Source organism: Triticum dicoccoides, chromosome 3B (genome assembly GCF_002162155.2).
Source record: "Triticum dicoccoides isolate Atlit2015 ecotype Zavitan chromosome 3B, WEW_v2.0, whole genome shotgun sequence".
Classification (NCBI taxonomy): domain Eukaryota; kingdom Viridiplantae; phylum Streptophyta; class Magnoliopsida; order Poales; family Poaceae; genus Triticum; species Triticum dicoccoides.
The window spans coordinates 829,979,105-830,004,063 of record NC_041385.1 but is presented as its reverse complement, the minus strand read 5'-3'; the positions used below and the strand labels follow the sequence as shown (position 1 = coordinate 830,004,063).

At 44.8% G+C, this 24,959-nt stretch overlaps 1 pseudogene; it reads left to right on the top strand.

Annotated features, from left to right (window-relative positions):
• Positions 1-5,404: 5,404 nt before the first annotated feature.
• On the top strand, positions 5,405-9,103 carry LOC119280191 (annotated as a pseudogene).
• The last annotated feature ends 15,856 nt before the right edge of the window (positions 9,104-24,959 follow it).

The window sequence follows — 24,959 nt, the reverse complement described above, 5'->3', positions numbered from 1 at the left end:
AGCTCACAATGGCCCTTGGGAATCCTGAGCACCCTGGACGGACACGAGGCACGCCAGGCTCCATTCCGTGGAAGGTTGGTTTTCCGGACGCAGGGGGTTACAAAACCCACGAGAGGAGGAAGAAACTGGAGTAGGACCAACTGCAGCCGATGCACGAAAGGGTAATGGTGCTAGAGGATCGAGAAGAGGAACGAGAGGCAGCAGATCGCAGCAAACGACCTATCAAAGCTTCCCCCGAAACTACCCCGCCATCTCAGCGGAGAAGCAGCGTGGCTTCCATCGAGCTGCTTCAGCCGGAGCATGTCTTGACGGCTCCTGCCATCTATCACGTGGATGGTATCACGGAGTCTCAAAATTGCCACATTATGGCGCGATGGATGAATTTGAAGGTCAAGGCGGCTGTTGGCCAAGTTTATCCTAGTGGACCCGGCACAACTTATCACTGCCATCCGATTCCAAAAGGATATGCTAAGGTGATGGTGGATGAAATAACGGAGGGATTTGAGGACCTTGTGCTTGACCACCCTACCGGTGAAGGGGAGACTAGGCTGGGGTCTGCTCTGAAGACTCCATGCCTATGGAAGAAGGAGCTCATCAACCTTCCGAACTGGACGCCTCCGCCTCCTCCTCCTGCTCCGGCGAGTCAGGGCACTCCGCCTCCTCCACCACCTCCTCCTCCGGCGAGTGACGATCAGGGCACACGTGGCGGCACTCCGCCTCCTTCTCCGGCGCATGGCGGCACTCCGCCTCCTTCTCCGCCTGCGCCGGCGCTCCCGAGCAGCCAGCAGCATCCTCCTTCTCCGCCTCGCCAGCAAGGGCAAAAGAGACCCGCCGTCGCCCCGGCTGCTCCGGCGCGTCGTACTCCTTCTCCTCCGCCTCGTAAGCAAGCATGAAAGAAGACAGACACCGCAGCCGCTCCGTCTGATCCGGCGTCTAGCAGCACAACCAGAGGCGGGAGGCAATACAAATACGATCCATCTCTCAAGCCTCTAGAGAAGTTACCGTACGAGAGGTCCGAGGAGGAAAGCGATACGATTGTGCAGACCCACGTGAAGGAGTTCTTTGAAGGGGTGAAAGCAAAGAGACATCCACCTCCAGAGGAGAAGGTAGATCCGGTGAAAGCAAACCGCACTATCGATGCCCTGAGGAAACCACCAAAGTCTCCGCTGAGAACCAACTGTGAGCGCATTACTGAACAGACATATCTCCAAGCCCAGCGGTCGGGAACTACTGTCAGTGCTAAAAGGTCAAAAGAACGAGCAAAGGGGAAAAAATTGAACAGCTCGGCGAACAAGCACAGCAATCGTGCCCCTCGCTCAATGTGTCTAATGCTTCGGGGATGGTGGCCGGTTATGGCAATCTTGACGATTACCTGCCTGATGATGCACTTCCTAATTTCTTGGAGGTGGACGAACACAGATACGAGTACGGGAAGCCTCTCGTCAAAGATTCCATAATTGGTACATGGAAACCTGTAGAGAGTCTGAGGGTACAAATGCTTTGTATCTGCATATTAAAGAGGAGCACGATCTCGTTGCAAATGATCTGTTGACAGTTCCATTTGATGAGTTCTTCGCGTTCTTCAATCAAAAGGCCCTCGATAAACTAATGGTCTTTTGCTACATTCTGTAAGTACTATTTCTGTCATTAAGTCTCTATATATAGCTCGGCTCTTTCATTTCATGTATTTATAATTAATTATCCTCAATATATTATGCAGATTGAAGATCGTGGAGTGCAAAAAACAAGAAATTTATGATATTGGGTTCATTAACACAAATATCATAGATGAATTTCTGGTTAAAAAGGACATCAAAGAGGCCGAGGACAACGTGCTACAATCATTGATAAAAAATCAAAACAAAGATATCATACTCTTTCCTTACAATGGCAAGTGAGTGTTACTGTCGTGTGCATATTCGGTTTCCCTTATTACTCGAGCGAGGTTATAGTAATGTAATTGATGAGTTATGCATGCGTGCGCAGGTACCACTATATTCTTCTGGAGATTAAGCTTGAGCATGGACTAGTAACCGTCTTAGACTCGAGACGGAAAGATCCCAAATCCTATGCGGACATGACTAAAATGCTCAGCAAGTAAGTTCAATCGATCATTATCGCACCATATCGGCAACTTTTTGTTCATTTCCTGATATCTCAAGTAATAATTATTATTTTCTTTGTCTTGCAGGGTTTGGAAACAGTTCACCGCAGAAGCTCCGGGACTGCCGAAGGAGCTGCATATACATACTCGAAAGTAAGTACTACTGGCTAGCTAGTTGTGCGCATCTCCCGTTGATTCTATAGCTATACTTTCATCAGTGCCATTTATAATGCTTCATTATCAGTTTGATTGACCTCTATTTCTCGTAAAGTGCTTGTGGCAGGAAGAAGGGAATGATTTCTGTGGATACTACGTGTGCGAGTTCATCCACAACGCGACTTTGAAAAACAAGTGGGACTACTCTCAAAGACAATATGAAGTGCGTAAGCAATAATATTCACAATTTCATTTTATTACACCATCATTTCTGTTGAGTTTCATTCATATATATGTACTAATTAACCCCCTTCTTCAAATTAGACGTGGCAGATGCGGAATGAACTCCTAGAACCAGATCGCATGAAAGCAATTCAAGAGGAATTCGCGGGATTCTTTCTTGACCACGTCATCAATAAAGCCGGAGAATACCATGTGGAAATTGATTTCAATTGCTAGGGGATTGTAATTATAAGAGATCTTATACATATTGTACATGCATGTATGTAGCCAGTAGCGTCAGATACATGATATACGAAAACTTGTTTTTCGACCAATCTCTCGGAGAAGGAGAGAGGTCGAGCGATCACTTCTCTCGGTATGCATGAACTTCTGTAGTGAATGGTTCTCTCGATCACTTATGTATATATAGTACGTAGAGTCGACCAAGCACAGACATAAGAGAGGACACTTCTCTCAATTAATTAGCTAGCTAACACAATATATGAAACACGTAAATTAACCCCCCAAAACCGCCAATCACCCCCCCCCTCCTTTCAAAAAAAAAAACAAAAACCCCAACCACTGGAATGCTGACGCGTGGATGCTTTTTGGTCCCGGTTGGTGCCACCAACCGGGACCAAAGGACCCCTGACTCGGCTCGGCGCACAGGGCCACATGGAGGCACATTGGTCCCGGTTCTAGTTTGAACCGGGACTAATGGGTGGAGGTATTAGTAACGGCCCATTAGTCCCGGTTCATGAACCGGGACTAAAGTCCCTTACGAACCGGGACTATTATGTGTTTTTCTACTAGTGCTTGTCCACAAAATGGTCATCATACTATACCGCTGGTGGGCGAAAGGAGAAAAAGACCAGCTTGGAAAGCCAGTCGCGCGAGGTTGAAGAACTCAAGGCACAAGTGGCGTGGATTCCGGAGATTATCCAAGAGCAAGTGCAAGTACAACTGGGAACGACGCTCACCGCCATGGTGCCTACGTTGATTCAGGGGCTGACGACATGGATTGCGGGCGGCCAACAGGGGCCTCCCTCGGTTCCCAGCTTCACAACCAGCAACTTGCACAACGCGTAGGCGGTGCCACTGGAGTTTCAGGCGGCACCATTGGTGTCTTCGGCGGAGGTGGTATTCGTGTCTCTGGCGCCGGCATGGGCATTGGAGCTTAACGCACCCATGTGTACACCGGCCGGCACCTCGCCAGCAAGCGGCTCCTTCGTCAGTTGCACGCCCGGCGTTGGCGGTGCCTCGACATTAGCCGAGCTCGACGGCATCACGATAACTAAGCCTCTCGGCCGATGACTTCATCTCCTTGCCTTTGAGCGGGCATCCCTGACGCCCAACATGTTTTCATAGGGTGCCGCCGATGTTCCTTGCACTCTCCTGCACTTCGTGGGCGGCGAGTTGGTCGATGTCGCCAAGGGCAGAATCGTTCAACCAGGCAACCCCGTGCTCCACGGTAATCCGATGCCACCCACAGTGTATAGGGTTCAACTGGTTCGGGTGCTGCCAGGCTGCGATGAGTTGTTACCTCTGATTCGACCCGTTGGGGCTGACGAAGAAGATGAGATGACCCTCAGTGCCTACGTCAACTAGACCCTGCTTTGGCTGAAGAGCCAGATTCGTTTGGGGGCAGGGGACACCACCCCACACACAAGACCGCCAGTCGTGCCGGCGCCAAGCCATGGCAAGAACACCGCAACGCTACCGGACATGCCGGACATCCCTATGGCACAGGATCTAGACATCCATATGGCACAGGATCCGGACGACGACGACAATGACGACGGTACATTTACCAACGTTGCTAAGTACTTTGCCGAACATGGGTACAGTGACGAGTTCTGCGGGCCTCCTTCTCAAGAACCCAACCAAGACGACCGTGATCTAGCTGGTACGGTGGAGAAATCCAATTGCAACAGGCGACGCCTCCAGCTCTGGCGTTCAGTTCTCAGGAGACGCCTCCAGCTCCCGCCTTCACCGAGCCTCAGATAGCTGAGGTGCGAAATATTATCAGCCCCAACATGCTCAAGAAGGCGGTATATGAGCAGAACTCGGTCCCATTACAGCAGATCAAGAAGAAGGGACGGAAACGAAAGACTAACAAGGGTGCCGGTGCGAGCCAGCCGGCACCGAGTACGATCCGTGCTCAGGACGGGCCACCTTCACCTAAGGATATCTCGAGGAGGGTGCATGTGGCGGGTAGGGCGATGCTACCGACAAATATGCTCAATGCTGCAACCGGTGCTATGCGGAGTCTGCATGACAGTGTTCTTTCTTTGGAGAAGATGCGTCTCTCCCAGAATGATGTGGCATACCCGGATTTCATGGCGAAGGTGCCAGAGGGAAAGGGCTTTGTGGATGGCGCCATCGGGGGTACGATCGTCTTGCGGTTTGATGACATCTTTGCTATGTTTAATCTTCATCCGCTGCACTACACCTTCATTCGGCTGTTTTCGCTGAGTATGGAGATGTAGATCATTCGAGACAAGACCCCAGACATCGTGATAGTCGACCCCTTCTACATGCGTGCCAAGATCTTGGGCAGCGCACGGGACCGACAAGACGCGAGTTCACACCTCGAAGGCGTCATTCTGGCAAACCCAGATAACACAACTAGGGAAAACCTTATACATAGAATCTTAGCAGCAGCGCGGTTTAAAAACAAATGCTACTGCTAATTAGCAGTAGCGAGCTTGAGAAAACCGTGCTACTAATAACATGATAGTAGTAGCGCGGGTTTTTACCCCTCGCTACTACTAAGTTATTTCCACTGTGCCTCCCGGGACTAGCCGTAGTAGTAGCGTGGGTTATAAACCCACGCTACTACTAAGTCGATAGTAGTAGCGCGGGTTATAAACCCCACGCTACCACCTGCATCTGCTCCCACCCCACCAACCATCCCACGACATGTCTCAGAAAAAACACTCAGCGCCCGATCCAGATCCCCAATCTAATCTCCGCTCCCACCTCTTCTCCTCAACGCCCCGCCGCAGGGCGTGGAAGCAGTGCGTCCACTCCGGCCACCACGACAGCGCCACCTAGGGCCACGCCGCCGCCGCCAACTTCGCGCCTGTGCCCAGGATGTGCCGCCTCGTCATGGCCAACTACGCCCTGCTGGACCACCTCGCCGCGGTGCCCTTCCTCCTCGACCCCTCAAACATCGTGCGCCGTCGCACCTATGCCGACACGGGGAGCCGGGTCACGCCCTACCTCGTCTACCTCAACCACACGCACGCTCCTCGACAACCGCCTCGGCAAGCGCCGCTTCGACGACGACTACTTCCACAACGGCCTCCTCCGCGCCGCTGGCTGGGTGCTCGACAGGGAGTGCGACCTGCTCCGGGACCTCCTCGAACGGTACGTACCCCGTGTACACGCTCACCTTCATGGGCCACTCCCTCCATGTCGGTGTCGCCGTCATGCTCACCATGGTCGTCGTGCTCAACCTCGACAAGCTCGGCAAGGTCGAGAGGGGCCGCACCAGGTGCTACGCCATGGCCCCCGCCCACTGTATGTCGCTCAACCTCGCCGTCAGATACGCGGATGTCATCAACTCCATCGTGCTGCAGGTGACTCACTGATGACCCAATTGATTTGGTTGCTTGCTTGTCTGAATTTTGTGGTTACAGGTTCAGTTGTAGAAGAATTTGGGTTACATGTAGTATGTCTGAATTCGGGTTACATGTAGCTGTCAGACTGAATTTTGGTGGATACCTGCTCTGCTTCTGAGTAAGATAAACATTGCATTGCAGAATCTAGTATACTGCCTATCTCAATTTGGCTGGGTGCTTCCTTGTTGCTAGAAATTCAGTTTAGAATTTAGTTACATGCCTATCTGAATTTTGTTGGGTGCTCACCTGCTGCTAAATTCAGTTATTACAGAAGTTAGTTACATGCATGTCTGAATTTTGGTGAGTGCTTTCTTCCTGCTAAAAGTTCAGTTGCATAATTTAGTTACATGTCTATCTGCATTTTGTTGGGTGCTACTTCTGTCAGATAAGAATCTGGTTCAGTTAAAAACTGCACTATCAAATCTGGACAGCCAGCTTCAAGGTGAAAAACGAGTTAGTTATTCTCAGAATTTCGAGTTGCCTCTATATGAAATTTGTAAAGCAAGTTCCAAGCTTTCCTTAGAGTATTTATTTGCGTCGTTTGGATGTATGGTTTGAGAGAAGCCATCGTTTTAGTTTGTTGTCCCGAAAGTTAGTATCCTGAGCGCATTGTTTTCGTATGCCAGTTTACGGCCTTATAGAGGCTGTTTAGGATTGGCCACACCACGTGTATGATGTTAGCCACTGATGACATCCTAACTGCCTAGTACCAAATTTCTTCATGGGTGACTTTTTTTTCTTAGCGAATGGCACGCGTCGCTTCTTCTAGAAGCATAGACCATTGAAAGGAGAAGAGGACCATGACCTCACCTCATGTGGGTGTAATGCATGAGAGCCGTGCAGGAAGGGGAAAACATCTTGTTTCATTCCTGGCCGGTTGCTTTCAGTTTCAGGTTAGTCGTCGGGCTAATAATTTGACTGTTTCTTCTGATGGACTTGCTGTCGATGTTAGGCCATCTATGTAGTGTATAGACGACCAGTCATCTCCATCACACATGATTCATAAGTGTAGATGTATGTTTTTGCTCAACCCATGGAATAAACTACATGACCTACAGTAAGTGGTTGGGATCTAGATATGTTTTTGCTCATGTAATTTATCTCTAATCCCCTGTCCAGCGTTACATATTTGCAGGTAGTAATCTTTTGATCTTCCATCAATTTTATTAATTGAACACAAAATTGGACCTTATTGTCATCAAGGATAGTACGTAATGGGCTGATGAGATAACTGAAATTTCATAATAGCGACTCCATGCATGGTATGTTCCCCTTTTGCCATATTTTTCATACGCATCTTATATATTCTTTGAGATCTAAGCCCTTGGAGACAATAGATTCTGATCTTCTGGTCTTTGCCTGCTGATGCTTTTATTATTCAAAGTGGTTCAGTTCCAGTACGTACAGACTAGCCATATTAGGACTTGCAGGATTTTTTTTACTTTTTGTACATTCTCATTTAAGTTTTCTTGCGGTAGCACACTAATTAACAGAAAAACCTTATGGCATATGACCTTTTCTATGTGTGACGTATATGTAAAGTTAGTTTTCTCTTAAAAAAATCATCCGTCGATAAGCTCAATTAGAGGGAAATTCATGGAAAGTGAACCAGCATACAAACCATAGTAATAATCCCAGTGGACTAGCTCTACAGACTAGCATACATGTTATTCAGAAACAAGGGGTTTGCCATGCTACAACAGATTCCTGACTAATTTTATCTATTCTACTTGGTCTTCTGATTTGAAACATCCATATATTCCTCATAAACATATTGGTTTTGCTACCAGCAGTAGGCGCTTTCTTGCTTCTGCAGCTGGGATTTCAGTAAAAAAAGTTTAACCTTCAGTGAATATGCACAGTACCAAGACTTTGTTCTGCAGCTCGCACGCCGCATCCGTGTCGAGAGGGCCTAGGCTGCTCTGTGCGCGTCGTTGTCTTAGCCAGTTGTGTTAATCGGTGGAAATGCGAGAGGGCCACGCCTCACTAGTAATCTTGTTGATTGCCTCTGAACCTGAATGAACAACCTTGCTCGTTCAGTTCTGTGTGTCCATATGATTTATGCTTTGCTGTTTTATTCTGTTGTTCCTATTGATCCCTGTGACTGTTGCAATCAACTCTCAATTGTACCATGATGCTAACTGGTAAATTAGGACAAGAGATGTTTCTATTTTGCACTGCTCATACTGTACATACTGTGATTCATCTGATGGGTTTCTTGCACATGCAAATGACAGCGTCATGATGTTGTCAACGGTGTGGCTAAGGCAGAAGGTGTAACCAAATATGATGCAGGTAAAGCTGCTGCAGATCAGAAAGGTGAACATATGTTCGCCTGTATTAAGATATTTTCAGTAATTTAATGCTGGAATGATATCCTGTAGCGAACTGGGATTATGGTCTGTCTCTTAAACTGTCTTTGATCTTGTCCATAATGCTTCCCTGCAGAGCAAAAAGGTTCAACAACCATGAAATCCTAGCTGAGGACGTGCGAGACTGGGATATAGCCAGTGACCGGGGGCAAGGGGAGCGTGCGCAGGTGCTTTCTTTGTTTTCAATCTAATTGTTGTGTGTTATCATCTTGAATACATTTCTCTTTTAATTTATTTTCAATCATCCAAACCTGGACATACTTATTGTATCTTATTATCATCTATGGAAGTGGCCGGACCCTTCCGCGAACCCTGCGCAAGCAGGAGCTAACTAACAAGTTTTCACTTTCTCGACCGGGTGCAGGGTGATCGACGAGGACTACTGCGGCCTGATGGGAGTCGTGCTCTTCAACTACTCAGAGACAGACTTCACCGTGAAGCCCCGCGACCGCGTCATACAGATTATTGTCCAGGTGATTCGACGCAGGAGGTCCCCGGGGTGGAGGACCTCGACGCCACCGTTCGGAGGTCATCAAGGTGGAGGACGACGCCACCGTCCGGAGTTCCTCAAGGTGGAGGACATCGACGCTTTTTACATACATCTAGAGAAGTGGTCTGGTTAGGTTGGTGGTGAAACGCTAGAGAAGGTACCAACCTTTTGATGACGGCTGTGTGTGTCCTCGTGATCTCTTTGAGTTGAGATGTTGAATGTTGCATCCATGAACACTGCAAGTGTTAAGATGGTTCTGTGAAATTTATTTTGCATTGGACGTGTCTCTGATCTCCATTCATGAATACTGCATCTATTTTTATTTTTTTAATTCCTAATTTGCTACTAGTAGCGTTGGGAAAAAAGTGCCCTACTAGTATCTAGAATACTAGTAGCGCTGGTGTTGTAGGCACACTACTACTACTTCATTAGTAGTAGCGCGAGTCTGTAATAGCAGTAGCGTGGGTGGCACACGCTACTACTAACAAAGTTAGTAGTAGCGCGGGTTTCTCCCACGCTACTACTAACTATTAGCTGTAGCGCCTTATTAGTAGCGCCGGTCCCCGCGCTGCTGATACACCTAAAACCCGCGCTGCTGCTAGCCTTTTCCCTAGTAGTGTAAGGATAACTTCCTCGTGCCTTACTTTCCCGAGTAAGTCATCCCCTCACCGCCCCGTAACATATGATTTCTTAGATTTCGATCGTTTTTTTAACATTCTGTGTTCTGTGCAGTGACACACATTGCACACTCATCCTCTTAAGCCCGAAATATTCCATGGCCACGTATTTTGACCCGGACCGTGACTCCAAGATAGACTACACAAATATCAAGAAAGTTCTTGATGATGCTCTCCCCGGCTACGCCACATCTGGAGGCACCTTTAAGAGGCCAGTTCGTAGGTACGGCAGGCACGTGTTCACCCACAATACGACGGTTCCTAGTGTCAAGAAGCCGCCTGGCGGTTAGAAGGATGCCTACTACGCCCTCCATCACATGAGGGCGATCGTACAGGATCATAATCACATTCTGCTACCAAATAATGTCAAAGATTGGCCCGCAAGCTTGGCGGCAATCCAGGACGCAGACCTCCGACAAGAATTCTTTCGCATCCAGTCGGAGTTTGCAATCATCCATCAAGATGTCCTTCGTTCCTTGGGCAGTTCTACCTCAGAGAGCAACCGTCCAACAGTGAGATAGACACAACGCTTCAAATGCAGGCTGACAACGCTCGCGACTTCATGACCATCACGAAAGACGGCGGCTTCATCCACGCTCCGGTCCCATGAGTCGAGTCGAAAGTAGTGATGCTATTTGTAGTTCTGAAACATCGATTAGCTCATGTTGTAATTAAACTTTAATGAACTTGCATGTCTCTTTGGTTTGGACAGTCGTTCAACTTAGATGTAATCGATGCTATTTATTAGTAGGACCTTGAATCGTGCTATTAATGTCTTGCTTTTCTCTTCCGATCCTTTTGTTGCATACTTATATATTGCTTATGTATTGTCTGTTGTTTGGCTTGTGCATAGAGATGCCGTCGTATGTCGTGTACAAGGGTAAGGTTCCCAGAGTCTACGACGACTGGGAGGAGTGTCGGAGACAGGTTCACCGTTTCAGCGGTAACAGTTACAAAGGGTACACCACTAGGGCGGAGGAGGAATATAGATACGCCCTCTATCTACCGGGAGAGAGGAGGGAGCATTGGAGGAACCGGGTGAAGACCAGTTTCATTGCAATGATGCTCATTGTGATGACCGGAGCTCTCTTCTATGTGATGATAGTTTAGATGATCGATATCGACTTGTAATGTGAAGACAAACTCGCTACTCGCGGTCTCCGAGACTTGTAATGTTCTATCTTCGTTCGGTCTTTTGTATTCTGAGACTAATATGATGAATTGTATTCGGAGACTTACCTTCTATTCTATTCGATGAATTTGCTGTTGCTGTGTGGTGCTGTCTATATTTTGTCAAATAATATATTTTGTAACCTGTCAAAAAATCAGAAAAAAAACAAAAAAATCTAATATTAGTACTAATGGCACATCATCCCACAGTGCGCCATTAGTATGCCAAAGGATACTAATGGCGCATCACCACAGAGTGCGCCATTAGTATGCCAAAGGATACTAATGGCGCATCACACCACAGTGCGCCGTTAGTATGCCAAAGCACATGGGTATATATGGCCTCCTGGGAGGCATACTAATGGCGCATGTTTCTCTATACTAATGGCGCATGGCGTGGTGCGCCATTAGTATAACAGATACTAATGGCGCACCAGTGGTAAGCCATTAGTATATAATACTAGTGGCGTGGTACTAGTGGCGCACCAGTAGTGTGCCATTAATAGGCAAAACTGGTGCACCACTAGTAGGCCTTTTCCTAGTAGTGTTAGTACCGGTTCGAGCCACGAACCGGTACTAACGAGGATGTGGCAGACTGTGGCCGGGCTGGGGCCCCACCGGTACCTTTAGTACCGGTTCGAGCCACAAACCGGTATTAGAGGACTCTAGTTGATTCATTCTGCAGCGGTTTTTTAGTCCCACCTCGCTTCGTTTACAGAGTTTTTACCACCTTCAATATGTTTCTTCTCAAACTATCACAACCACTTGGTCTTCATTGAACCCTATGTGTAGAATTTGTGGCCACAATATGAGTCTTCTCCGGTTTCTAAACCGGTGAGGACTCATATTGACAATTCAGATTGTAAACAAAAAGATCATGGATGATCAATGTATTTTTTATGTATTCTCTATAACATTAGCATGTTTTGGCTGAAAGGCGGTACTGATCAATGTATTTTTTGCTATTTTCGATGCATTTACTGATTTGTTTTGAGAGCTAAATGACCGTGAAATTGAAAAGCAGTACAAAATGAACTCTGAAAAGGTTGAAACTTGGCAAGGTATTATCATTTCACCCGCATAGCATGTGCAAAAAGTAGAGAGGGTTCCGGCAAAAATTGTTTTGAGCTATTCAATATTTTAATAACTTAATACAACTCAGCACTTTCTTTGCGTTCAGATGCACAATTCAAATCCACGTCATTAACTTTCAACCCTTTCTGACATAATTTGTTATTTTCGATGTATTTACTAATTTGTTTTGAGCTAAATGACCATGAAATTTAAAAGCAGAACAAAATGACCTCTAAAAAGGTTGAAACTTGGCAAGGTATCATCATTTCACCCATATAGCATGTGCAAAAAAGTAGAGAGGGTTAGGCAAAAACTAGATGCACTTCGTGTACAAACCGGACAATCTCTTTTGAAGTATCAGGGTTTCGGACGAAAACTCATCTATTACACCGGCTATTCAATATATTAATAACTTAATACAACTCCGGACTTTTTCTGTGTTCAGATGCACAATTCAAATCCACGTCATCAACTTTCAACCCTTTCTGACATAATTTGCTATTTTTGATGCATTTACTGATTTGTTTTGAGAGCTAAATGACCGTGAAATTGAAAAACAGTACAAAATGAACTCTGAAAAGGTTAAAACTTGGCAAGGTATCATCATTTCACCCGCATAGCATGTGCAAAATGTAGAGAGGGTTACCGCAAAAACTGGATGCACTTCGTGTACAAACCGGACAATCTCTTTCGAAGTATCAGGGTTTAGAAGAAAAACTAATCTATTACACCGGCTAATCAATATTTTAAAAACTTAATACAACTCCAGATTTTATCTGTGTTCATATGCACAATTCAAATCCACGTCATCAACTTTCAACCCTTTCTGACAAAATTTGCTATTTTCGATGCATTTGCTGATTTGTTTTCAGAGTTAAATGACTATGAAATTGAAAAGCAGTACAAAATGAACTCTGAAAAGGTTCAAACTTGGCAAGGTATCATCATTTCACCCGCATAGCATGTGAAAAAAAGTAGAGAGGGTTATGGCAAAAACTGGATGCAGTTCGTGTACAAACCGGACAATCTCTTTCGAAGTAACAGGGTTTCGGACGAAAACTCATCTGTTACACCGGCTATTCAATATTTTAATAACTTAATATAACTCCGGACTTTTTCTGTGTTCACTATTCAAATTTAAATACAACAAAAAACTACTCAAAAATTAATAGAAGAAAATATATAAACCACAATGGATAAAAACTATATAAAAAATTATTTATGCAGGCCCATAAGGCCTAGCAGGCTCACACACTAGTAGGGAAAAGCCTAGCAGCAGCGCGGGTTTTGGGTGTATTAGTAGAGCGGGTGCCCGCGCTACTGATACGGCGCCACAACTAACTTGTAGCAGTAGCGCGTGTTGACACACGCTACTGCTATACATGGTTAGCTATAGCGTGCATTGCAAACAGCGCTACTTCTAATTAGCTGTAGCGGGTCTTATACCCCGCGCTACTGCTATTACTTTCAAAAACAAAAAAAAATCTCGATCCCGTGCGTGCTGTCAATGGCAGCAGTGGTAAGATCTAGCGATGATTGGCGTCGCCGGAGGCATGAACGGGCAGCGGAAGACCAGATCCAGTAGTGGTTCTTGGAGAGGACCCGTTTCTATGGCAGAGCTAGGCCGCGGCGTGGGGCTCCTCTTCCCTACCATGCCAGATAGCTCCGGGTCATCCATGGCGACGACCTGCACAGGCATGGACATGGGAGGGTGAGTAAAACCAGAGGGAGAGAGAGAAAAGGAAAAGCAAGGAAGAGAGGAAGGTGATGTAGGGAGCAGCGGAGCTAGTCACCGGTGGCGAGGGCTCCGGTGTGGTGGCGCGGGGCGGCAGCCTCCTAGACATCGGTGGAAGACCGGCGAGCTCCTAGATGCCGGTGGCACGAGGCGGCGGCCTCTTTCAGCGCCATGGAGGAGGATGGGTGCATGGGCAAGAGGTCCATGTGAGAGCGTATGGAAATTGAGAGGAGAGAGTGGTGGACGAGAGGAGGGATTTTGGGGAGGAGATGGGGATTCGGCCAAGGATATGGCGACTTCACCTACCTCATACTTAGTAGTAGCAAGGGGTATAAAACCACGCTACTACTACCAACTTAGTAGTAGCGTGGGTTTATACCCCTCGCTACTACTATGGCATGTGTTGGGGGGCACGGTAGAGACCGCTTAGTAGTAGCGAGGGTTAAAAACCCGCGCTACTACTAATCAACTTAGTAGTAGCGAGGGTTAAAAACCCGCGCTACTGCTAATTAGCAGCAGCGCTTCTTTTTGTTCCGCGCTGCTGCTAAGATTCTGTGTATAAGGTTTTCCCTAGTAGTGACAGGGCAGCGCGGCAAAGTTAGGCCCAGAGACCTGCATTAGAGAGGAGCTCGAAGGAGCAGTCGCGGCTAGGTTTATTAACCAGTACGGGTGCCTTCGCTCGGCGACGTGGGACTAAACATTGTGCACGACGGAATTGGAGTGCACCCCCTTTGGTACCGGTTCCTGGCTCAAACCGGTATTAAAGTATGAGCCTTTAGTACCGGTTGGTGCCACGAACCGGTACTAAAGGGGGTCGCTTCCCGCCGCTTGGGCTGGCCAAATTTGATATTTAGTACCAGTTGCTGGCTCCAACCGGTACTAAAGTCCCTTCCTATATATATAGCACTTACGCAAATTTAAGTTAGTTTCTCATGTGCTTCGTCGCGCCCGTCCCCTTGCCACGCGCCCCCGTCGCCATCGTCGTCGGTCCCGTCCGTGCGCCGCCCCCGTCGCCTTCGTCACCGCCCCCATCACCGTCGTCGCCGCGCCCGTCACCGTCGTCGCCGCCCTCGTCACCATCGTCGCTGCCCCTGTCACCGTCGTCGCTGCCCCCCGGCCCCGTCGCCGGCCCCGCGCCGCCCCCGTCATCGTTGTCGCTGCCCCCGTGACGCTCGTCCCGTCGTCGCCCCGTTGTAAGATCGATCCCCCTGCCGCTCGCCGGCGGCCTCGATCTGTGCACATGCACATACGCACACATATCACACACACACACATGTTTAATGTCAAGATGTTAGATTATATAAATGTTAGATTATATATGAATTAGATAATGTTTGATGAGTTAGTTTTTTATACTTTTAGTTATAGATGAATTTATATTAATGTTAGATGAATTAGATATATAATAAATTTAGGTATATGAGATTTGGTCATCTAATTAAAATTTTAGTATATAGAACTAGCTACTTTATTTTTAGTAAGAAATCTAATAGAACTAGTTTAGTTGAATTAGTTGAACTAGTTAGTTGAATTAGTTGAATTAGTTGAATTAGGAACTACTTTATTTATTAGGTATATTTTTAGTATTGAACTAGCTAGTTGAATTAATAGAACTAGTTTAATTAGTTGAATTAATATAACTAATAAGTGTTTAATGTTTCACCTATGAACATTGGAAATGTCGTCTGACGACGAAAACAATTTCATTTTGTGTGAAAACTACGAAGACCAACCCGGCCTGTGCGACAAAAATTTCCTAGTTGATGATAGGCGCTTCAGCATCAAGATGGATGAGACCTTCGAAGTGGATACAGTAAGTCACAATGACAAGTCTTTTTTCGTAATTAAGCATGACTTATATATGCTTCATTTGCTTCAACTTATTATTTTAAATTTTCACTATTCTACTAGCGTATCCCCTGCCATGCAAGATTTTTTGTCTTGGATAAGATAGGTTTCAGTCCTAACAAAACTATGGAGGTAAAGAGAGTTACTTGAAGACCGAGCATGGTTATACCTTCAACGTCAAATTATATAATCAAGACACCTACACCCATTTTGAATGCAAAACTTGGCAAGCACTATGTAAGGCTTATGCATTTGAGCCTGATATGTTTATCACCTTTGATATTCGTCCCGAAGATGATATTGAAGGTAATAGAGACATTTGGATCGATGTGCAGACGCCTCCAGTTCTACCATTATGTGAGTTTCTCAACCATATTTATGTCTTCGATATTGTTTTTTAAAAAATAGTTGACAACTAATTTCTATTGACAGCTTATTTCCATTCAAGCAAACATGTCTAGCGCTTGGTAGACAGGACCGTCCACTGTCCCGGGGCTGAACTAAACTGCGAGTAGATAAGTCATTATGTTTCATGGCTTGAGGATCTTGATGCTGTCAAGAGAAATTATTTTCCTAAATTTGAAAATCTTGGTACTCAAAATGTGCGACCAAAAGTGATTGTATTGAACTACGGTCAAATCTATTTAGGAAAGATGGTAAGATTTTTTTACTATTTTTCCTCAGTGCATCTTTTGCATACATTATTTTTTAAGCTGAACTTCATGCTAAGTATGTTACTATACGATATTCTTCAACAGGGACTCTCGATGAATGTTCTGCCTTGGTAGATCGTGACTAAAGGTCGCATGAGAATGGTTAGCTTACAGCCAAGATATCGTACAATGCACTTTAGTGCATTCAGGATTTCTAATAGGGAGGAATGCTTAATAGTGAAAGACAGGAGCAAAATTGTCCACGATCGCATAGAAGTACTAGGGGGCAGCAATCAGAAGCGCATCCCATGATTAGGAGACAGGTTCATCTGCATGCTCCAATATGATGAATCATGAGAGCTATACATGTTCTATGCTATTTTACCTAAGAGAGAGCAGCAGGAGTGATTAGCATGCTCTTAGTACTTGTCATCTCATGTCCGTGTTCTTCGTCCTAAACTTAATCTCAAAGAGTGATTTGCTTTTGTGGTCTTATATATGAACGCTTATAATCATGACCTTTTGAACTCGATGATATCTTTCCTTCTGGTACAAGTGAATGTTTATTCTTTAAGCTAGTATTATTGGTGGTGATTAGATAGTGGTGACTATGATGATTAGATAGTGGTAATGACGACTATAATGATTTTTAGCTAGCTAGCTAGTATACCGTTAACTTGTTGGTGATGATATATGATGCAATAGTTTTTTATATTAATATGATGATATGATGAGTTATTATATCATTTATGAAAGAGACCGCAGATTAGTTTCAACTGGATATGGATCCTAGCTAGCTAAGTGATCAAGTATATACTTTGATCACTTAGCTAGCTAGATCCATGCATGCATCCAGTTGAAACTAATCTGTGTTACTTTCACCTAATGTTTTACCAACTCTTATAATGTAAAAACAATCTCGAAATTAAATTGAACACAAAATATTGAAGGAAAAATAAAAAATAAAACCAACCCCCCCCCAAACATTTAGTACCGGTTGGTGTTACCAATCGGTACTAAAGGTCTCCCCGCACCCGGCGCTGCCTCGTGCCACGTGGTGGCACTTTAGTGGTGGTTCGTGCCGAACCAGTACTAAAGGGGGGGGACCTTTAGTCCCCACCCTTTAGTGCCGGTTGCAAACCGGCACTAAAGGCCCTCACGAACCCATGCTAAAGCCAGGTTCTGCACTAGTAGTTATACTAAGTGACGTCTCTTTATTGCATTTGTTTCGATACAAATTGTTTTTCTTGTGCCTTCTATAGTGTTATATGGCAGGGTCATTGCTATTAAATTAGGGCATGGGGAAACAGAGGCACATTTATTTAAAATTCATATAACCAAAGAACTGATATGACTAAAATATACTCCCTGGTGGCTTCATGAGTTAGGATGGTAGGACGGCCATCAAGAACATGCAATGGTGAAACGGATCAAAGATTGGACAGAGACACTCCGAGCTTGGGATGGAGATCAAGTGAATCTGGATCATGAAGAGGCGGATTTAGAGTCTGGATCCACGCCGCATGACTGCACGAGATAACAAATTTACAAACAATGGGGTAGACACCATGCAGATAAATAATATGAGGCCTGCCCCCCATTGTTCTCATAGGCTACACGCGTGGGGGTAGAGGGATCACCGCCACCACCTCTCAAGCTTTATCCCCGTTGTCACCGGTCGGACCCGTGCGGGTTGTGCCCTAGACGGCAACACGTGCCGCCGGGGCCTCTCTTTCTCCCTGTCCCCTTGATGTTTCCTGGCTACATTACCAGAAAAATAATATATGTTGGACCCTCAAGATAAAGGATTTGTTGCAAGAGAAGAATTTTCCCTCACTAGGAAGCAAGGATATAAATTTCCAGAGTTCTTCTATGCGAGTCCAATGACCAGCCCTGCTTTTCAACTAAGAATATTTGACATTGGTCCCCGACATGTCCAGCGAGGGTGCCAACGTCACTAGCTTTGCATTACTAGGATTAATGTATCGTCATGTGCAAATAAATTTGTATGCGATTGTTAAAGATTTAGAATATAAAAAAATAGTTTTTAAAGAATTTGTATATATGAGGAAAAAAGAACCTAGATCCATAGGTTCACTAGTGGAATTTATATAAATAGTATAGGCATGGTAATCAAATTACAGTTTCATATCGGTTAAATTGTAGTCCCTATGGTTAATTATTCATATATCATCACTGCACATAGCCGTCACGTCCTTATATCGATAGACCGCTTAAAAGCATGCATCTACAACTAATACTCCACTCCAAGACCAAAATTCTTCATACATCTCAAAGTATTAAGTAATAAAATAGAGCATAGTATTAAGAAAATTGATATAATGTTGATAATATATTCTGTTTACCTCGAGCTCAGCATCAAGGCATTTAGCTAACTATATTTTTATTTTCGGTGACAATAACACAATACAAAGCCATTTTCTCTTACTTTCACCAAGACAGGCTACTTGCAAAGTTAAACCCAACCAATGCACATCACTCCATCTTCTAGATCATTCATCTAAACACGGACAAGGAATAAACTAACAGAAGAGCATGTGCATCTTTAAACAATGCAACTAAAACCAAAAGTAAAGGAAAATAAAAATTCGTAAATAATCAGATCATAAAAGAGACAACTCATCACATCGCAATAAATACACCAAGAATGCATGAAATTGATCACAATCATGTTACGCGGCTCATGTTATCTTTGCATTGAAGAACGTGAGAGAGTACATGCCACATAACTACTACTCCCTCCATTCCATAATATAGTGCGCTCATATCACTACTAGGGAAAACCTTATACACAGAGGTATAGCAGTAGCGCTGGTCAAAACTCGGTGCTATTGCTACTTAGTAGTAGCGCTTGTTGCAAAAGCACGCTACAACCATTGTTGTAGCAGTGACGTGTCTGCACAGAAGCGCGCTACTACTATAATTCCCTCACAGGTGCCGGTAGGCTAGGAAAAGTAGTAGCGGTTCTTCCAGAAGCACGCTACTGCTAAAATCATTGTAGCAGTGCATTTATGCTGTATAGCGAGCACTGCTATGAAAAAGAAAATAAATAGAAAAATAAGTAGAAAAGTAAAAGAAAATTAAAGAAATAGAAAAAGGAGAAATGGAAAAAAGAAAATGTAAAGAAAAAAAAGAAAAAGAAAAAGAAAACAGAAAGGAATAGTTGTAGCGCGTTTCTCCGGAAAACGCTATAGCTAACTTAGCTATAGCGCGTTTCAGCAAAATGCGCTACTGCTAGTTTGACTTAACCCCCAGCCGCGCAGGCTCAAAATTTCGCTAAGTCCTTCGCCCCTCTACTCCCCCCTGTCCCCCAACTGCTCCATCGTCGCCGTCTCCCTGCCGCCTTCGACCACACTACCGCCGCCCGAGGCCGCATGCGACCACACCGCCGCCGCCCGAGGCCACCCTCGACCTCACAGCCACCGACCGAGGCCGTCGTCGACTTCACCGTCGCCTCCCTCGATCTCGCCGCTGTCACCCTCGACCTAACCGCCCCCGCCTAAGCCCGCCCAGGACCTCCGCCGCCCGAGCCCGAGCCTTCCCTCGCCGCCGATCGTAAGGCTCTGCCTCTCCTCTCCCCTACCCTCCTCTCTCTCTATGCTAGGGCAATTCATATATATGTTGATGATGTGTTGATGTTCATATGAACAATAGATTTGTTTAGGGCAGTAGGCATTTTTTAGCATTTAGGAAAAATGATTAGCAACTTTTTTAGGAAAATTAGCTAGGGCAATTTTTTATGAAAATGCCTAAACAGTAATTCCATTTAGCTTTAAATTAATAGAGGGTACATACATAATAGTAGCATTTAGATTTAAATTAATAGAGGCTATAAACAAAAAACACTTAGCTATAAAAATTATTTGGACTATGTACCTGAATCTGTTCCAAATTTCATTCAAATGAAATTTGAGTTATTTGGACTATGGACCTGAATATTTTTGAAGAAATTGGGTGTAGGTACTAAGGTCTTGCTGTGGAAATTTTGGTGAGGTCAGGAGGGCTAGAGAAAATGGAGTTCCTAGACTTTTAGATTTAGACAAAAATCAAAAGTATTTAGCTATAAATAAAAACAGTGACTGCAGATATGAATTTATCAAGACTTTCAAGCTGACAATGCTAAGGGCCAAGCCCAGTTTAAAGGACGGAATATCTTCATGGATTGATAACATTTAATTTATTTTCTTGTATTTACTCAATAATCTCCCTAGTTGTCTACCCAACAACCATTGTAAAGGCTTTGTGATTTCTTTGTTATAATGAAAATAGATCTACAGTAAGGCTTTTGCCTTACTGTTCTATGGTCAAAAATATAAATAAAAACAGTAGCTATGGCATTTAGCTATAAACAAGAAACATAATTGTTTTGCTTTTCAAAAACTTGCTTAAACTTATTGTTTCTATATAAACAAAAAACAAGATTGTTGTTATATGATATATGTCATTGATGTTCATCTGCATATTCCATTATTGTTGATTATATCTTTTCATTGAAGTGGCCATGTTATATGCAAATTCCTCAATAGTGTTTGCTCATGTTATATCTTTTCATTGAAGTGGTTTGATTGTGCCCAAGTGGCATTGTTGTTTCCAGGGAATGAAGCCGGGTGGCCTATATTTTGCTGCAAAGTTGATTCATTTCCATTCCAGCAAATTTCAGGTTCTCGATGTCCACTTTTTAGCAAAAGTTATGCCGAAATTTTCTATGAATTTCGGCATGACTTGTGCTACAAACTAGGACATATCGAGTGCCCGAGATTTGCCGCACCGGGAAGGAGTCAACGTTCCTTCAAAACAATAGGCCTTTTTTATGTCATTATTCATTTTATTAGGTCTAGAATTAATCGACTATAATCATCGGAAACATGGCTAGCAACAATGAAGGGCAGGGTTCTGGTGATTGCGACGACATCTACCGGGCGGCAGACAAATTTTTGAGCCTTGCCGACGATCAACCGATGTTGTTGCTGGGCCCACCGGTGGAATCGGGGACTGAGACCGACACGCAGACCGGTGCTGAGACTAAGACCGGTGCTAAGACTCAGACCGGCATCGAGACCGGCGCTGAGACTGAGACCTACGCTGCCTCGGGGAGTGGAGCCGGTGTAGAACCGAAAGCAAAGAGGCAACGGCTTCCGAACAAACTCACGACTACTAGACTGGTGGTCGATGGCAATTTTGAGCCAAACGCGCCCGAGGAAGCGCGCGCATGCTACGACAATCAAATAGGTTGCATCGTATGGACAACCGCCACCATCAACGATGAGAAACTACATAAGATAGATAATATGAGGCCCTCCCTCCTAAAGAAGTTTCACCAGATATTCTTGTTCCCGGGCCAGAATGAAAAGGATTATGAAAATCCAGAAAAGGACCCGGCAATGAAGAAGATAAACAATCATTCCTTCCTTTAATTTCAATCATTCATTTGCATGGTGGAGGCTAATTAATTTGAGGTCTACTTATTTTGCGGAGCAGCGGGCGCGCTGTCCTCATCATCCTCTACCCCTAATACTCCCACGTTGTTTACTTGGACTCGTCAAAGAACATTCACAAAAGGGATTACACCCACATCAAGGATGTTCTCGACAATGCTATGTTTTACTACCAAGCACAGGGTGGAGAGGTCAAGGACAAGAATAGAATGTTGGGGAACGTAGTCAAAAAAAATCCTACGCACACGCAAGATCATGGTGATGCATAGCAACGAGAGGGGAGAGTGTTGTCCATGTACCCTCGTAGACCGAAAGCGGAATCTTAGCACAACACGGTTGATGTAGTCGTACGTCTTCACGATCCGACCGATCAAGTACCGAACGCACGGCACCTCCGAGTTCAGCACACATTCACCTCGATGACGTCCCTTGAACTCCGATCTAGCCGAGCTTTGAGGGAGATTTCCATCAGCACGACGGCGTGCTAATGATGATGATGTTCTACCGACACAGGGCTTCGCCTAAGCACTGCTATGATATTATCGAGGTGGAATATGGAAGAGGGGGGCACCGCACATGCCTAAGAGATCAATGATCAATTGTTGTGTCTTAGAGGTGCCCCCCTGTCCCCGTATATAAATGATCAAGGGGGAGGGGGCGGCCGGCCAGGAGGAGGCACGCCAGGGAGGAGTCCTACTCCCACCGGGAGTAGGATTCCCTCCTTTCCTAGTCCAAGTAGGAGAGTGGAATGAAGGGAGAGAGGAGAGGAAGGAAAGGCACACCCCCCCTCCTTGTCCTATTCGGACTAGAGGAGGAGGGGGTGCGCGGCCTGCCCTGGCCGGCCCTCCTCTTCTCCACTTAGGGCCCATGAGGCCAATTAACCCCCCGGTACTCCTGTATATATCCCATAACCTCCGAAACCATTCCGGTGTCCGAATATAGTCATCCAATATATTAATCCTCATGTCTCGACCATTCCGAGACTCCTCGTCATGTCCGTGATCACATCCGGGACTCCAAACTATCTTCGGTACATCAAATCACATAAACTCATAATGTAATCATCATCTAACTTTAAGCATGAGGACCCTACGGGTTCGAGAACTATGTAGACATGACCGAGACACGTCTCCGGTCAATAACCAATAGAGGAACATGGATGCTCATATTGGCTCCTACATATTCTACAAAGATCTTTATTGGTCAAACCGCATAACAACATACGTTGTTCCCTTTGTCATCGGTATGTTACTTTCCCGAGATTCGATCGCCGATATCTCAATACCTAGTTCAATCTCGTTACCGGCAAGTCTCTTTACTCGTTACGTAATGCATCATCATGTAACTAACTCATTAGCTGCATTGCTTGCAAGGCTTATAGTGATGTGCATTACCGAGAGGGCCCAGAGATACCTCTCCGACAATCGGAGTGACAAATCCTAATCTCGAAATACGCTAACTCAACATGTACCTTCGGAGACACATGTAGAGCTCCTTTATAATCACCCAGTTACGATGTGACGTTTGGTAGCACACAAAGTGTTCCTCCGGTAAACGGGAGTTGCATAATCTCATAGTCATAGGAACATGTATAAGTCTTGAAGAAAGCAATAGCAATATACTAAACGATCAAGTGCTAAGCTAACGGAATGGGTCAAGTAAATCACATCATTCTCCTAATGATGTTATCCCGTTTATCAAATGACAACTCATGTCTATGGTTAGGAAACACAAACATCTTTGATTAACGAGCTAGTCAAGTAGAGGCATACTAGTGGCATTATGTTTGTCTATGTATTCACACATGTATTATGTTTCCGGTTAATACAATTCGAGCATGAATAATAAACATTTATCATGAAATAAGGAAATAAATAATAACTTTATTATTGCCTCTAGGGCATATTTCCTTCGGTCTCCCACTTGCACTAGAGTCAATAATGTAGTTCACATCACCATGTGATTTAACACTAATATTCACATCTGCATGTGATTAACACCCATAGTTCACATCATCATGTGACCAACGCCCAAAGGGTTTAGTAGAGTCAATAATCTAGTTCACATCGATATGTGATTAACACCCAAGGAGTACTAAGGTCTTTACAAATGCTCATGAGAGAAGTTTAGTCAACATGTCTGTCATATTCAGAGCCGTATGTTTTTTGCAAATATTCTATGTTTACAATGCTCTGCACGGAGCTACTCTACCTAATTTCTCCCACTTTCAATATGTATCCAGATTGAGACTTAGAGTCATCTGGATTGGTGTAAAAGCTTGCACCGATGTAACTTTTTACGATGAACTCTTTTATCACCTCCATAATCAAAGAAATATTTCCTTAGTCCTCACTAAGTGTCGTGGAAATATCACGTCAGATATCCTAACGAAAGGACTTAGTCGTGGAGCCATCGAAATGAGATTAGCTTGAAGGGGTTAAATCAGAACAAAGGACACGGGGAGTTTATACTGGTTCGGCCCCTTGTGGTGAAGGTAAAAGCCTACGATCCAGTTGTTGTGGGATTGATTGAACTCGATGAGCAGGGAGCGAATCCACTTTACCTATCTCTCCAGCTGTTGTTTCTTGTCCCTGAACCGCTGTCGGGTCGTCCCTTTATATACACAGGTTGGCACCCGGCCGGTTTACAGATTCCCGAGGCCGGATCATACAAGTGTCTGACTCGGTCTCTCCCTTTCCCTAACTTACAATACAAGTTATACAACTATGGCGGTTTACAACTATGGGCCCTAATCCGCCTTTGGGCTCTGGGCCTCTGATCTTTAATAGTAAAGCGCCATCTTCTTTGTCTACACGAGCTTCAATATAGATGAGCGTGAACCGGCCCCTCCTGGGCGGTTTACACTCAATAGTTATATCCTCAACATTAGGCCCCAGATTGATTTAAACCTGTTCATGTCAATCTTCAATACTTAGAAAAAATCCGTGAACATCTTCTTACAAGCCTCGTAAACCGCCATCATGTCTTCCCCCTGTAAACTTTAATAAACTGCCATGACGTCATCTTATAAAATTGCAGTAAATCGCCATGACGTCATCTCTGTACAAAAAAGTTATAAAGATTCCCTTCATTAATTAACTTCCGAAGATCGAGGCGACAGCTTTACCCCATTCTACCGCTTCGGCTCCTCGATTCTCGCGCTTGCCTACTTTATCCATTCACCTTATAAATAGGTGATACGTCCATTTTGCATCATGCTTTTATGTCAATATTTATTGCATTATGGGCTGTTATTTCACGTTATGTCACAATACTTATGCCTATTCTCTCTTATTTTACAAGGTTTACATGAAGAGGGAGAATGCCGGCAGCTGGAATTCTGGGCTAGAAAAGGAGCAAATATTGAAGGACCATT